Source organism: Haliotis rubra, unplaced genomic scaffold (assembly GCF_003918875.1).
Source record: "Haliotis rubra isolate DU_JTF1 unplaced genomic scaffold, ASM391887v1 Scf90, whole genome shotgun sequence".
Lineage (NCBI taxonomy): Eukaryota > Metazoa > Mollusca > Gastropoda > Lepetellida > Haliotidae > Haliotis > Haliotis rubra.
Genome location: NW_025767635.1, coordinates 1591606 through 1606207, shown reverse-complemented (window position 1 = coordinate 1606207; position 14602 = coordinate 1591606). Strand labels below are relative to the sequence as shown.

At 43.2% G+C, this 14602-nt stretch overlaps 1 protein-coding gene and 1 long non-coding RNA gene across 2 annotated transcripts in view; both read right to left on the bottom strand.

The window, feature by feature from the left end:
- LOC124263987 (diphosphoinositol polyphosphate phosphohydrolase 1-like) overlaps window positions 1-14602 on the bottom strand; it is a 51279-nt gene that overhangs the window by 24610 nt on the left and 12067 nt on the right. The window lies entirely within an intron of this gene.
- On the bottom strand, window positions 4155-7225 carry LOC124263997. Its single transcript, XR_006895018.1, has 3 exons — window positions 7177-7225; window positions 4493-4641; window positions 4155-4262 (listed from the first exon to the last, which is right to left on the bottom strand). It is a non-coding gene; the product is annotated as an uncharacterized LOC124263997 (long non-coding RNA).

Here is a 14602-nt window from a genome sequence, read left to right as displayed (position 1 = left end):
CACCTCAAGAACACTTCTGTCAGGGAACACCTCAAGAACACTTCTGTCAGGGAACACCTCAAGAACACTTCTGTCAGGGAACACCTCAAGAAAACTTCTGTCAGGGAACACCTCACCGCTTAATACCTTAACCTACTGTCAACACCTTGACTGGAATAACCTTAAGAACCCTACTGTCGAGATCACCTTGAACACTGAAACATCACCTTGAATACTTTGTTAACACTTCTGTTCACCACACCTTGAAACTTTGTCACCTGACACCCGAACTACTTCTGTTCAACCACACCCGTATCCCACCAATATTGTTCTTCGTCCTGTGACTGCACAGCATTTGCCCATCTTCCCTGACGGATAATCTTTGAAATGAATTCGTTAGTGAAATGCATCAATAATTCAAAGAAAACTGTTTACCACCTCAGCTGGATAGTCACATCTGTACTGCTTTTGACCTCGTCCTGTCCGGCTTCATGCACTCATCCCCTCTCACCTCACCAGCCCACCATCCCTTTCCTCACCTCTACCAGCCTATACCATCCCCTCTCACCTCTACCAGCCTATACTTCATCCCCTTTCACCTCTGACAGCTTCCACTCTATCCCCTTTCACCTCACTGTTTATACTTCACCTCCTTTCACCTCTACTAAAAAGACTTTATCCCCTTCACCTTTACTACAGTTTGCATTTATCTCAATTTCTACTAGCTTTCCACTATCCCTTTCACTTCAACACCAGTTTATACTTATCCTCTTTCACCTCTACTAATTTATACTTCCTTTCACACCTTTAACAGTTTATGCATTTTATCTCTCACTTTAATCAGCTTTACACTTCATCCTCTTTCTCACCTCGGACCAGCCTATACTTCATCCCTTCACCTTCTACTAACCTATACTCTTCCCCTTCACATCCCTAATCAGCCTACACTCATCCCTTCTCAATTCTACCAGCCTATACTCATCTCCTTCCTCTCACCCCACCAGCCTCCACACTCCATCCCTCTTCTCACCTCTACCAGCCCACCTCATCCCCTTTCACCTCTACCAGCCTATACTCATCTCCTTCACCTCACCAGCCTATACTCATCCCCTTCTCACCCCGACCAGCCTATACTCATCCCCTCTCACCTCTACCAACCTATACTCATCCCCTTCTCACCTCTGCCAACCTATAATTACTCCTTCCCTCAACCTCTACCTCAGCCTATACTCTTCCCCTTCCTCATTAACCCCACCACCATACTCATCTCCTTCTCACCCCACCACCTATACCATCCCTTCTCACCTCTACCAGCCTATACCTTTTCCCCTTCTCACCCTCTACCAACCTATACTCATCCCCTTTTCTTGCCACCCTCTACTCAACCTATACTCCATCTCCTCTTTCTCACCTCACCAGCCTATACTCTTTCCCCTTCACCCTACCAGCCTTATACCATCTCCCTTCCCACACCCCTACTCCAGCCTATATTTATCCCTCTTCACACCTCTACCAGCCTTATACCTCATCTCCTCACCTCACCAGCCTATACTCCATCTCCTCACCTCTACTCAGCCTATACTCTCTTCACACCTCTCACCAGCCTATACCATCTCTCACACCCCTACTCAGCCTTGCCCCATCACCTTCACACCCTACTTCAACCTATACTCATCCCTTCTCACCACCAACCTATACTCATCTCCCACCTCTACCAGCCCAGTACTCTTCCCCACACCCTGCACCAGCCCATACTCATCCCCTTTCCTCAACCCCTACTCAACCCGAGCACCATCTCCTCACCCCTCACCCGCCTTCCCTTCACCTCACTCAGCCTCACCCACCAGCCCATACTCTTCCCCTTCTGACCCTCAGCCTGCATCATGACACCCCTACCAGTCGCATTTCACCTTGCCTTGCCTCCACCTTCACCTCGTACTAACCGCATTCTTCCTATCTCGCACCTCTTGCATTTCCATCTTCACCTCACTAACCTTGCATTTCCATCTCCTTCACCCTCACTCAACCTATACCTTCCCTCTTCACACCCCTACTTCAGCCTCCCACACCTCACGCCTACCCATCCCTTCACACCTCTCACCTAACCCCATACTTCATCCCTTCACTCCTACCAACCCACTTCATCCCCTTCACCTCTACTCAGCCTGCATTTTCCCTCTTCACCTCATTTGTTTTACTGGCCCTCTTTCACTCAGTAGCTCTTGCATTTATCCTCTTCTTACACTTTACCAGTTTATACTTCTTCCTATTCCTTTACCTACTAACTTATACTCTATTCTTTCACTTTACTAACTTTCTTCTCTTTCACTCCTACTAACCTTATGTTTCTTCCTCTTCTCACCTCTACCAACCCATACTCTTCCCCATCTCACCTCCTACAAGCCTTATACTCTATCTCCCCTCTTTTCACCTCTACTCAACCTATACTCTTCCCTTTCTCAATTCTACCAACCTATACTCTCCCTTATCTCACCTCTACTCAGCCTATACTCATCTCCTTCACACCTCGACCAGCCTATACTCATCCCCTTTCTCACCTCTACTCAACCTATACTCATCTCCCCTTCTCAATTCCTACTCAGCCTATATCTTTCCCCTTCACAATTCTCTACCTAGCTCTATACTTGTCCTCTTCTTACACTCTAACAGCCTATACTATCTCCTTTCACATCCCCCACCACAACTCCATACCTTCCTCCTCTCACACCTCTCTACCAGCCTATACTCATCTCCTTCCACACCTCTTACTCAAATTATACTCTTTTCCCCTCTCAATCACATAAGCCTTATACTCATCTCCTCTACACCTCTACCAACCTATACCTCCTCCCCCTTCACACCTCTAATACTCAGCCTATACTCATCTCCTTCACACCTCTACCAGCCTTATACCTCCATCCCTTCACACCTCTACCAACCTACTCATCCCCTCTCACCTCACCAGCCTATATACCTATCCCTTCACACCTCTACCAACCTTATACTCTCATCCCCTTTCTCACCTCTCACCAGCCTATACCTCCATCTCCTTCACCTCACTTAACCTACTCATCCTCCCTTTCTCACCTCTACCAACCTTATACTCCATCCCCTTCTCACCTCTTACCCAGCCTTCTCACCTCTACTCAGCCTATACTCCATCTCCTTCACCTCTACCAGCCTTTTACTCTTCCCCTCTTTCACCTCTCACTCAATTTATACCTATCCCCTTTTCTTTCACCTCTAACAACTTATACATCCTCTTCTCACACCTCTTACCAACCCATACTCATCCCCTCTTCTCACCCTCTACCAACCTATACTCAACCCCTTCACCTCTACCAGCCTATATTTATCTCCCTCACCCCACCAGCCTATACCATCTCCTTCTCACCTCTACTCAGCCTATACTCTTCCCCTTCTCACCTCTACCAGCCTATACTCATCCCTCTTCTCAACCTCTACTCAACCTATACTCACATCCCCACACCTCTACCAACCTATACCTCTTCTCCCATCTCAAATTCTACAGCCTTATAACTCATCTCCCTCACCTCACCTCTCAGCTTCTATACTCATTTCCCCCTTCTCACCTCTACTCAGCCTATGCTCTCCCCTCTTCACCTCTACAAGCCTTATACTCATCTCCTTTCTCACACTCTACTCTCAGCCTCCATACTGATCCCCTCTCTTCTCACCTCTACAAGCCTCAAGAGCTCATCCCCTTCACCTCTACCTTAGCCTATACTATCCCCTTTCACCTCTACAGTTTCCTATATACTCTATCTCCTCCTTCTCACCTCTACCAGCCTATACTCTTCCCCTCACACCTCTTTCAGCCTTATACCAACCTATACTCTTCCTCTCACCTCTACCAACCTTATACTATCCCTAATTTCTACCAGCTCTATACTCTTTCCCCTCTTTCTCAATTCCTACCTTTAACCTATACTCATCCCCTTCTCAATTCCTACCAACTCTATACTCATCTCCTTCTTCTCACCTCTACCAGCTCTTATGCCTCATCCCCTCTTTCTGACCTCTACAAGCCTATATACTCATCTCCTCTTTCACCTCTACCAGCCTATACTCTTCTCCTCTCTCACCTCTACCAACCTTATACTCTTTTCCCCTTCTCTCTCACCTCGGACCAACCTATACCTCCATCTCCCTTCTCACCCCACCAGCCTATACTCTTCCCCTTCTCACCTCACCAGCCTATACCATCATCCTTTCTCACCTCTACCAGCCTATACTCATCCCCTTCTCTCACCTCTACCAGCCTATATACTGATTCCTCCTTCACACCTCTAAATTAGCCTATACTCATATCCTCCTTCTCACCTCTACCAGCCTATACTCATCCCTTCTCACCTCTCGACCAGCCTCCATACTTATCCCCTCTTCACACCTCTACCAGCCTATACTCATCATCTCCTCTCACCTCTACCAGCCTATACCTCATCTCCTCTACCCCACCAACCTATATACCATCCCCTTTCACCCTACCAACCTATACTCATCCCCTCTTCACCTCTACCAACCTATACTCATCCCCTTTCCAATCTCTACCAGCCTATTCTCATCTCCTTCTCACCTCTACTAGCCTATACTCATCCCCTCTTCTCACCTCTACTCAGCCTATACTCTTCCCCTTCTCACCTCTCTACCAGTTCTATACTCCATCCCCTCTCACCCCGACCAGCCTATACTGATCCCTCCTCTCACCTCTACCAGCCTATATACTCTTCCCCATCCCCACCTCTACCAGCCTATACTCTTCCCCATTTCTCACCTCTACCAACCCTATACCATTATCTTCCCTCTCCTCACCTCACTCAGCCTATACTCATCCCCTTCACACCCTACCAACCTATACTCTGTCCCCTTCTCAAATTCTACCAGCCTATACCATCCCCTCACCCTAACCAACCTATACTCATCCCCTCTTTCTCACCTCTACCAACCTATACCTCATCTCCCTTTCTCACCCTCTACCTCAGCCTATTCCTCCATCCCCTTCACACCTCTACCAACCTACATACCCTCTCCCTTCTCACCTCTACCAACCCATATACTCATCCCCTCTTCTCACCTCCTCACCAACCCCATACTCATCCCCTTCCTCACCCCTTCCCACCAGCCTATACCTCATCTCCCTCACCCCCACCAGCCCATACTCTTCCCCTTCTCACCCCACTCAGCCCATACTCATCTTCACAACTGCTGCAGCCCAGTGGTTGCCGCTTGTCGCCACGCCACATCTGTCCGGACACACATGGGCAATGTTTGAAGCCTATTTCTGAGTCCCCTTCCATGCTGGATTATTGCTAAGAGCAGCATAAAACTAAACTTTAAACCTCCTTCCCATCTCTACCAGCCTTTACTCATCCCCTTCTCACTCCTAAACAGCCTATACTCATCACCTTCTCACCTCTCTAGCAGCCTATATACTCATCCCCTTCTCACCCTCTACCAGCCTTTTACTCATCCCTTCTCACCCTCTAGCAGCCTATACTCATCACCTCTTTCTCACCTCTACCAGCCTTTACTCATCCCCTTCTCACCTCTTTAGCAGCCTCAGTACTCATCACCCCTCTACTCAAGCACTCTAAGCACTTATCTCTTTTTCATTTCTTAGCATTGAACTACTTCTGAAGGTTCCTTTTGTAGAATCAATGTTGTATTCAACCTTAAACTTCATCTCCAGGACTTGTCATAACGCGCTCTATTACTGTATATATCTCAGTACACAACATACTTTATAAAAGAGTCCTGAACAAAACCTAAAGTCTAGTACTGTGTCATTAGGGCAGAACCAGCAGACAGGACACTGACATTCCTCACAACAGACACTCACTAAACTCACTCACTGATAAACAGGTAGAACTGTGACAGATGACGGGCGATACCAACACAGTCAAACCATACCTGCTTTGTTTATAGATGCGGCTGCTTAATAACAAGACATAAACAAGCATTGTCACTAAGGTGATATAATCCTCACCGCAAATTATCAAATCAAACTTAAAGGTGTAATGAAAGTGAAACGCCGTAATTTAAGATGAAGCTAAATGTCAACAAAAACAATAGACCAGTCAACCCTCTTTGATATTGATTCAGAAGCTGTTCAAATCGACAAATATTTTCAAAGACTCACTTTGACCTTGACATAAATGTCTTTAAAGTACGAAATATGCAAAAATAGTAACAAAGAAATTGCTTATTGAAAAAAGATTCAAGGGAAGTCTTGAAAGCCCATGAAGAAAATCCAGTGAACTGTCTTCAGCGAGATAATTTCATTGACAACTTTAACATGCAGTTTAACATGCTGAAATCTTCAGCAAGTCGCTGTGACCTTGAAAATTGTAAGGTGAAGGTCACCAAACCCGACTGGAGCCCCTGCGCCTTCCTAGATAAAGCTTTGTTGCTGAATATAAAGAAAAATCTAGCGAATGGTTCTTTGAGATATCTCGCCGACAAGGGTAAAACGCTAAAGTCCCCTTTGTAGGACTCTAAAATGAAGGTCAAGGTCACCAAATCTGACTGGGACCTTTTTACTGTGATGTGAACCCAGGTAGCAAATGTGATAAGAACTAGCCGAACGGTTCTTAAGATATTCCAATTGCGGACGACGGACGACGGACGACACTATATCCCACGCTGGCGCCAAACGCAAGCGGGCGGATAATACCGGACACTTTCTTTATTTTCACACAGCATAGTAGTTTTAAAAAGCTTGTTACGGACAATACCCGATAAAATCATACCAAATCAATGCCGCTTTAGCCAGCACACTATCTTTACATGAAGCATTGACAGATCGACGCTTTTCGACAAAGCAAAAGACTACTTCAAGTTTGTTTGTCTGAGACTTTAAATTATCTTTGTTTTGTGAATCCAACGTTTACTGGCATCACTGCTTCTTTCAATAGTGGCTTGCAAAACCTTTTTGTAACACCACCTGGCAAAATGCTAAATTTATTCGAATGAGCAATTACAAAAGTGATGTCGCTATAACATCTTCATCTTTCCTTTTACCATGTCAGTGGGTCGAACCTTAAAACTATTTCCAGATCACCCAGCGATAGTCTTTATACGCAGCAGTCATGAGACATGCACGTTAGTTGTCGGTTACTACCTTCTCACCTCTACCAACCTATACTCTCTCCTTCTCCTACCAACCAATATACTCACCTCTACCAGCCTATACTCTTCCCCTTCTCACCTCTACCAGCCTATACTCTTCTCCTTCTCACCAACCTCTCTTCCCCTTCTCACCTCTACCAACCTATACTCATCCCCTTCTCACCTCTACCAACCTATACTCATCCCCTTCTCACCTCTACCAACCTATACTCATCCCCTTCTCACCTCTACCAACCTATACTCTTCCCCTTCTCACCTCTACCAACCTATACTCATCCCCTTCTCACCTCTACCAACCTATACTCATCCCCTTCTCACCTCTACCAACCTATACTCATCCCCTTCTCACCTCTACCAGCCTATACTCATCTCCTTCTCACCTCTACCAGCCTATACTCTTCCCCTTCTCACCTCTACCAGCCTATATTCATCTTCACAACTGGGGCGGTGGGGTAGCCCAGTGGTTAAAGCGTTTGCTCGTCACGCAAGACCTGGGTTCGATTGCGCACATGGGCACAATGTTTGAAGCCTATTTCTGGAGTCCCCTTCCATGATAGTGCTGGATTATTGCTTAAAGCAGCATAAAACTAAACTTAAACCCTTCCCATCTCTACCAGCCTTTACTCATCCCCTTCTCACCTCTAGCAGCCTATACTCATCCCCTTCTCACCTCTAGCAGCCTATACTCATCCCTTCTCACCTCTACCAGCCTTTACTCATCCCCTTCTCACCTCTAGCAGCCTATACTCATCACCTTCTCACCTCTACCAGCCTTTACTCATCCCCTTCTCACCTCTAGCAGCCTATACTCATCACCTTCTCTACTCAAGCACTCTATACTTATCTCTTTTTCATTTCTTAGCATTGAACTACTTGAAGGTTCCTTTGTAGAATCAATGTTGTATTCAACCTTAAACTTCATCTCCAGGACTTGTCATAACGCCCCTATTACTGTATATCCCAGTACACAACATACTTGAAAAGAGTCCTGAACAAAACCTAAAGTCTAGCACTGTGTCATTAGGGCAGAACCAGCAGACAGGACACTGACATTCCTCACAACAGACACTCACTAAACTCACTCACTGATAAACAGGTAGAACTGTGACAGATGACGGGCGATACCAACACAGTCAAACCATACCTGCTTTGTTTATAGATGCAGGCTGCTTAATAACAAGACATAAACAAGCATTGTCACTAAGGTGACATAATCCCCCGCCGCAAATTATCAAATCAAACTTAAAAGGTAATGAAAGTGAACGTCGTAATTTAAGATGAAGTTAAATGTCAACAAAAACATGACCAGTCAACCTCTCTTGATATCTTGATCTGTAGTTGTTCAAATACAAATATTTTCAAGACTCACTTTGACCTTGACATAAATGTCTTAGTGCATGAAATATGCAAAAATAGTAATAAAGAAATTGCTTATTGAAAAAGATTCAAGGGAAGTCTTGAAAGTCTATGAAGAAAATCCAGTGAACTGTTCATGAGATAATTTCATTGACAATCTTAACATGCAGTTTAACATGCTGAAATCTTCAAAGTGTCGCTGTGACCTTGAAAATTAGGTGAAGGTCACCAAAATCGACTGAGCCCTGCGCCTTCCCTAGATAAAGCTTGTTGCTGAATATAAAGAAAATCCAGCGAATGGTTCTTGAGATATCTCGCTGACAAGGGTAAAACGTTAAAGTCCCCTTGTGACCCTAAAATGAAGGTCAAGGTCACCAAACCTGACTGGGACCTTTCTTTTACTGTGATGAACCTAGGTAGCAAATGTGATAAGAATCCAGTCAACGGTTCTTAAGATATTCCAATTCGTACGGACGGACGGACGGACGGAGCCTAATACTATATCCCACGCTTTGCGCTAAACGTGCGGCGGGGGATAATAATGAAGACTTTCTTATTTTCATATCACACAGTACAGTAGTTTTTAGTGGAAAAAGCTTGGTACATGGACAACAATTCCGATGTGTGTAAAATCATACCAAATCAATGTCAAGCGAGTCAGCACACTATCTTACATGAAGATTGACAGATCGACGCTTCTTCGATCAAAGCAAAAAAGATCATTTCAAGTTTGTTTGTCTGGAGACTCTTAAATCTATCTTGTTTCTTGTGAATCCAACAAGCGATTACATCACTGCTTCTTTCAATAGTGGCTTGCAAAAACCTTTTTTGTAACACCACTCTGGCAAAATGCTAAATTTATCTGAATGAGTACACGACCATAAAAGTGATGTCATACAATATCTTCTCATCTTGGGAGCTTCCCTTAACATGTCAGTGGGTCGAACCCAAAAACTATTTCCAGACTGAAATTCCATGACAGGTTTTATACGTGCTATATCATGAGACATGCACGGTTAGTTGTCGGTTACCATGGGATTATGGCAGCAACTCCCAACAGGAATTCCTTGAAGGTTCATTTGTCAATTCCTCCTGTGAGAGGCAGATCACAATGTAGGAAATAATAGCTGTTCATTCAGGATATAATGTCATTCCCAAAAGAGTTCAGGCACTTCTGTGTCATTATGACTAATTCATGACAACCACTGTCAAATTTAAAAGTTAAATTAATGGATTAAATTACCCCGTTGTCATGGTTGCCAAGACATGTCTAGAATCTAAGAATTCTTAATCTATTAAATACCATTATTACAGCCAGACACTACTTCCTACACAAACCCACTAAGTTAATCAGTTAAATGAGTCATACCTCATACCATCAATAACCTCAGGGCCTGGTGTATAAATAATCTGGATATAACCAACACAATCATCACAATCCTGGTGTATACGCCTGTTATCTGCCCATGCATATGCCAAGATAACTTCAGCATCAAATCACCAGTCTCAAGACATGAGGGTCTTGTTCCATACACCAGTCCTGGTTTCATACTGCAAGGAGACACATAATGGGAGTGATTATTTTTGTCATGTGCTCTGTTGAATAACAAGATAGCAGAACCTTTGTCTGTCACAAAATAACAGGTTTGGCTACTCACGGGATTCAACACTGGATAAGCAGATTATAAGTACAGCTTAATTCCGGACAGATATAAGATTACTTATGCCCAAAGGGTAACATGCAACCATATATCAACTGATGAGGCCTAAAACCTGAGCTGACAATGTGAGCTAGAACAGGATGCCTGCAGAGAGTTCAATTCTGTTCCAATGGGACTGAACTGAAACCTGCCATCAGAATGAAAGTGTGAAACACTTGGATGTTTTCCCTGCAAGGACTGTTGTGTCGCCCATCACGTTGCTGGGTATTAGTTCCAGCATCCTGATACATAATAAGGTAATAAGGAGGCCATACATCAAATCTGGTTTTTCCCCTCTTAAGCTATCACAATGCTTGTAAATATGTGCACAGAAGTCACCAGTTGGATGACTATCAACAACAGCCGACATCTTGACAAAAAAACAGATCCAAAGAAAATCAATCTTTTCTTCACCACACCTCTCATGCCTATGCCAGTGCTAGTAAATATACACACAAAACAGACATTGCGAGTTGGATGAATTTCAGATCTGGTAAAATACCAAACTGGTAACTGCGGACATCTTGACAAACTGATTTCTACAAATTTCTGGATACAGCTCAAACCAAGGAAGTGCAGACACAGGGCGATACTTCCGAACTCTACACAGGGAGACAGCTGTGCTCATAATATATCAGCTAGCCAGTGTACGTTGTATGTTGTACACCATTTACATCAGTTGACAACTGTTCTACAAACGTGATGACTTGTCAGAAGTGCACCCTCTACAAATCAGATCTGTATCTCCCATGCAGCTATCATCTGTGTAGATCAGTGTTCCACTCCAATCCATATGGACGGTAATTAGTACAATGCCTAGTCCTGACTCTATGCTAATGCCATGTTAATCATACTTTAAAGTTTTCCCTGAGGCCAAGCCTCATTCAGCACAGGTAGACAACTGCTTCCAAGCTGCCATGCAGACAGGCACATATTGATTAAGTTGATGATGTACTCATGTGATCAGTCAGGTCAAACTTTTCAACAATAATGACTATGCTGCTATCAGGCAATATGTCAAAATTTATCAAATCATTTCAACAATGTTGCAGTGAGGAAAACATCTCAAAATAACCTTGCAGTGAGACAGCTATTTCCACGATCGTGATGCTGCTGCTGCTGGAACATGACATACATAACAAGAAGACAAAGTCATCAATATCCCCCAACAGCAAAATACTCTTTATGAATATGTCTACAAGTTATGATTATGTCAAATGTTTTGGAGTGTATACAGCAAAGTGGAAGGAGAGTACTGAAAGGTTTTTAAGATCTGCTCCAGAGAGGAGCACTACCACCAAATTCAGTTGCCATGGAAATGCAACAAGATGACATCCTGATAGTCACAGCCTAAGTCACATTTCCATGGAAACCATACAAAATAAAATTCATATCTGGGTCTAAACCCCAAAAGGCACATCTATGGATCATGATTGACATATGTACCAAGTTTGATGAAGCTAGCATGTATAGTTTGGGAGATCTGCTCCGGACAAGATGACATCCTCATAGCCACAGCCTAAGTCACGTTTCCATGGATTGCGGGGGATAATAAACCCAGCTGCAGTGGCAACTGGAGAGATGTATGACGGTGACGGAGACACCGCCTGGATACATAGGACACAACAGCCACTAGTGAACCAGTAGTCATTATACAGACGTATGACACAGTGACGGAGACACCACCTGGATATATAGGACACAACAGTCACTAGAGAACCAGTAGTCATTATACAGATGTATGACACAGTGACGGAGACACCACCTTGATATATAGGACACAACAGCCACTAGTGAACCAGTAGTCATTATACAGACGTATGACACAGTGACGGAGACACCACCTGGATATATAGGACACAACAGTCACTAGTGAACCAGTAGTCATTATACAGACGTATGACACAGTGACGGAGACACCGCCTGGATATATAGGACACAACAGCCACTAGTGAACCACTAGTGACACCACACCAGCAAAACATGGACTTGAAACACTTCACCACCTCATGCTGCATGATTTCATGCAATCTGATATCACAGATGTCAGTATCAATTGCTATTGTGCAGTTGTTATTGTGCAATATTTATATTTACTTACAGGGTACACAAAACAGTAACTGAAACTGTATACAGAATCAAACATTTTAACTAATTAAAGATAGGATCATGTGTGATGTTGCACAAAAACAGGATTGATTTTATTACGTGTTTAATTGTTTTGTGATTTCCTACTCTTTATGTGTGTGTATAAAACTATGGCATGTTGAATCTACTTTTCAGACACCCACAGTGCCTGTCTCGACTATGTCAGCCCTGCAGGAACTTATGAACTTGCTTCCTGTAACCAGGGTAACTTCCTGTAACCAGACCAGAAATATACAATCAGTTCACTGAGTCCCAAGAAATTCTAAACATCCAAAAGTATTCATAAGTTTTATGAACAGGGAATACATCTCCACACAATCACATTCAATCGCAGACATTCCAATAGCAAAAAGAAAACATCCTAAAATGTGACACAATGTTAACTTGACTTCAACATCATTTTGATTGGAACACTAGCAACAGGTGACCATCTACTTGATTCCTGGGAAGAACATACTGGTAGTTGCAGTCAGACAAGAAATTTACCTGCACAACAACTGACATGAGGCTTTCAAGATCTGTGAGGTAATGTATGATAATCATATACAGCAACATGCCACTTTATGTGATAAACTGTATATACCATCTGGGCAGGCAGTAATATATTATTCAACATGCAGGGATACTACATACTTAGGCCAAACTGAATATACCATCTGGACAGGCAGTAATATATTATTCAAGATGCAGGGAGACTACATACTTAGGCCAAACTGTATATACCATCTGGGCAGGCAGTAATATATTATTCAAGATGGAGGGATACTACATAGTTAGGCCAAACTATATACTGTATACCATCTGGGCAGGCAGTAATATATTATTCAAGATGCAGGGATACTACATACTTAGGCCAAACTATATATACCATCTGGGCAGGCAGTAATATATTATTCAAGATGGAGGGATACTACATACTTAAACCAAACTGTATATACCATCTGGGCAGGCAGTAATATATTATTCAACATGCAGGGATACTACATACTTAGGCCAAACTGTATATACCATACCATCTGGGCAGGCAGTAATATATTATTCAAGATGGAGGGATACTTACCACATACCATCTGGGCTAATAGGCCAACTACTGTATATACCATCTGGGCAGGCAGTAATATATTTATTCAAGATGCAGGGATACTACATACTTAGGCCAAACTGAATATACCATCTGGACAGGCAGTAATATATTATTCAAGATAGGGGAGACTACATACTTAGGCCAAACTGTATATACCATCTGGGCAGGCAGTAATATATTATTCAAGATGCAGGGATACTACATACTTAGGCCAAACTATATACTACCATCTGGGCAGGCAGTAATATATTATTCAAGATGGAGGGATACTACATACTTAGGCCAAACTGTATATACCATCTGGGCAGGCAGTAATATATTATTCAAGATGCAGGGATACTACATACTTAGGCCAAACTGTATATACCATCTGGGCAGGCAGTAATATATTATTCAAGATGGAGGGAGACTACATACTTAGGCCAAACTGTATATACCATCTGGGCAGGCAGTAATATATTATTCAAGATGGAGGGAGGAAACTACATACCATCTGGGCAGGCAGTAATATATTATTCAAGATGCAGGGATACTACATAGTTAGGCCAAACTATATACTGTATACCATCTGGGCAGGCAGTAATATATTATTCAAGATGCAGGGATACTACATACTTAGGCCAAACTATATATACCATCTGGGCAGGCAGTAATATATTATTCAAGATGGAGGGATACTACATACTTAGGCCAAACTGTATATACCATCTGGGCAGGCAGTAATATATTATTCAACATGCAGGGATACTACATACTTAGGCCAAACTGTATATACCATCTGGGCAGGCAGTAATATATTATTCAAGATGGAGGGATACTACATACTTAGGCCAAACTGTATATACCATCTGGGCAGGCAGTAATATATTATTCAAGATGCAGGGATACTACATACTTAGGCCAAACTGTATATACCATCTGGGCAGGCAGTAATATATTATTCAAGATGGAGGGAGACTACATACTTAGGCCAAACTGTATATACCATCTGGGCAGGCAGTAATATATTATTCAAGATGCAGGGGATACTACATACTTAGGGTATATACCATCTGGGCAGGCTACATACTTAGATGCCAAACTGTATATACCATCTGGGCAGGCAGTAATATATTATTCAAGATGCAGGGATACTACATACTTAGGCCAAACTGTATGTACCATGTGGGCAGGCAGTAATATATTA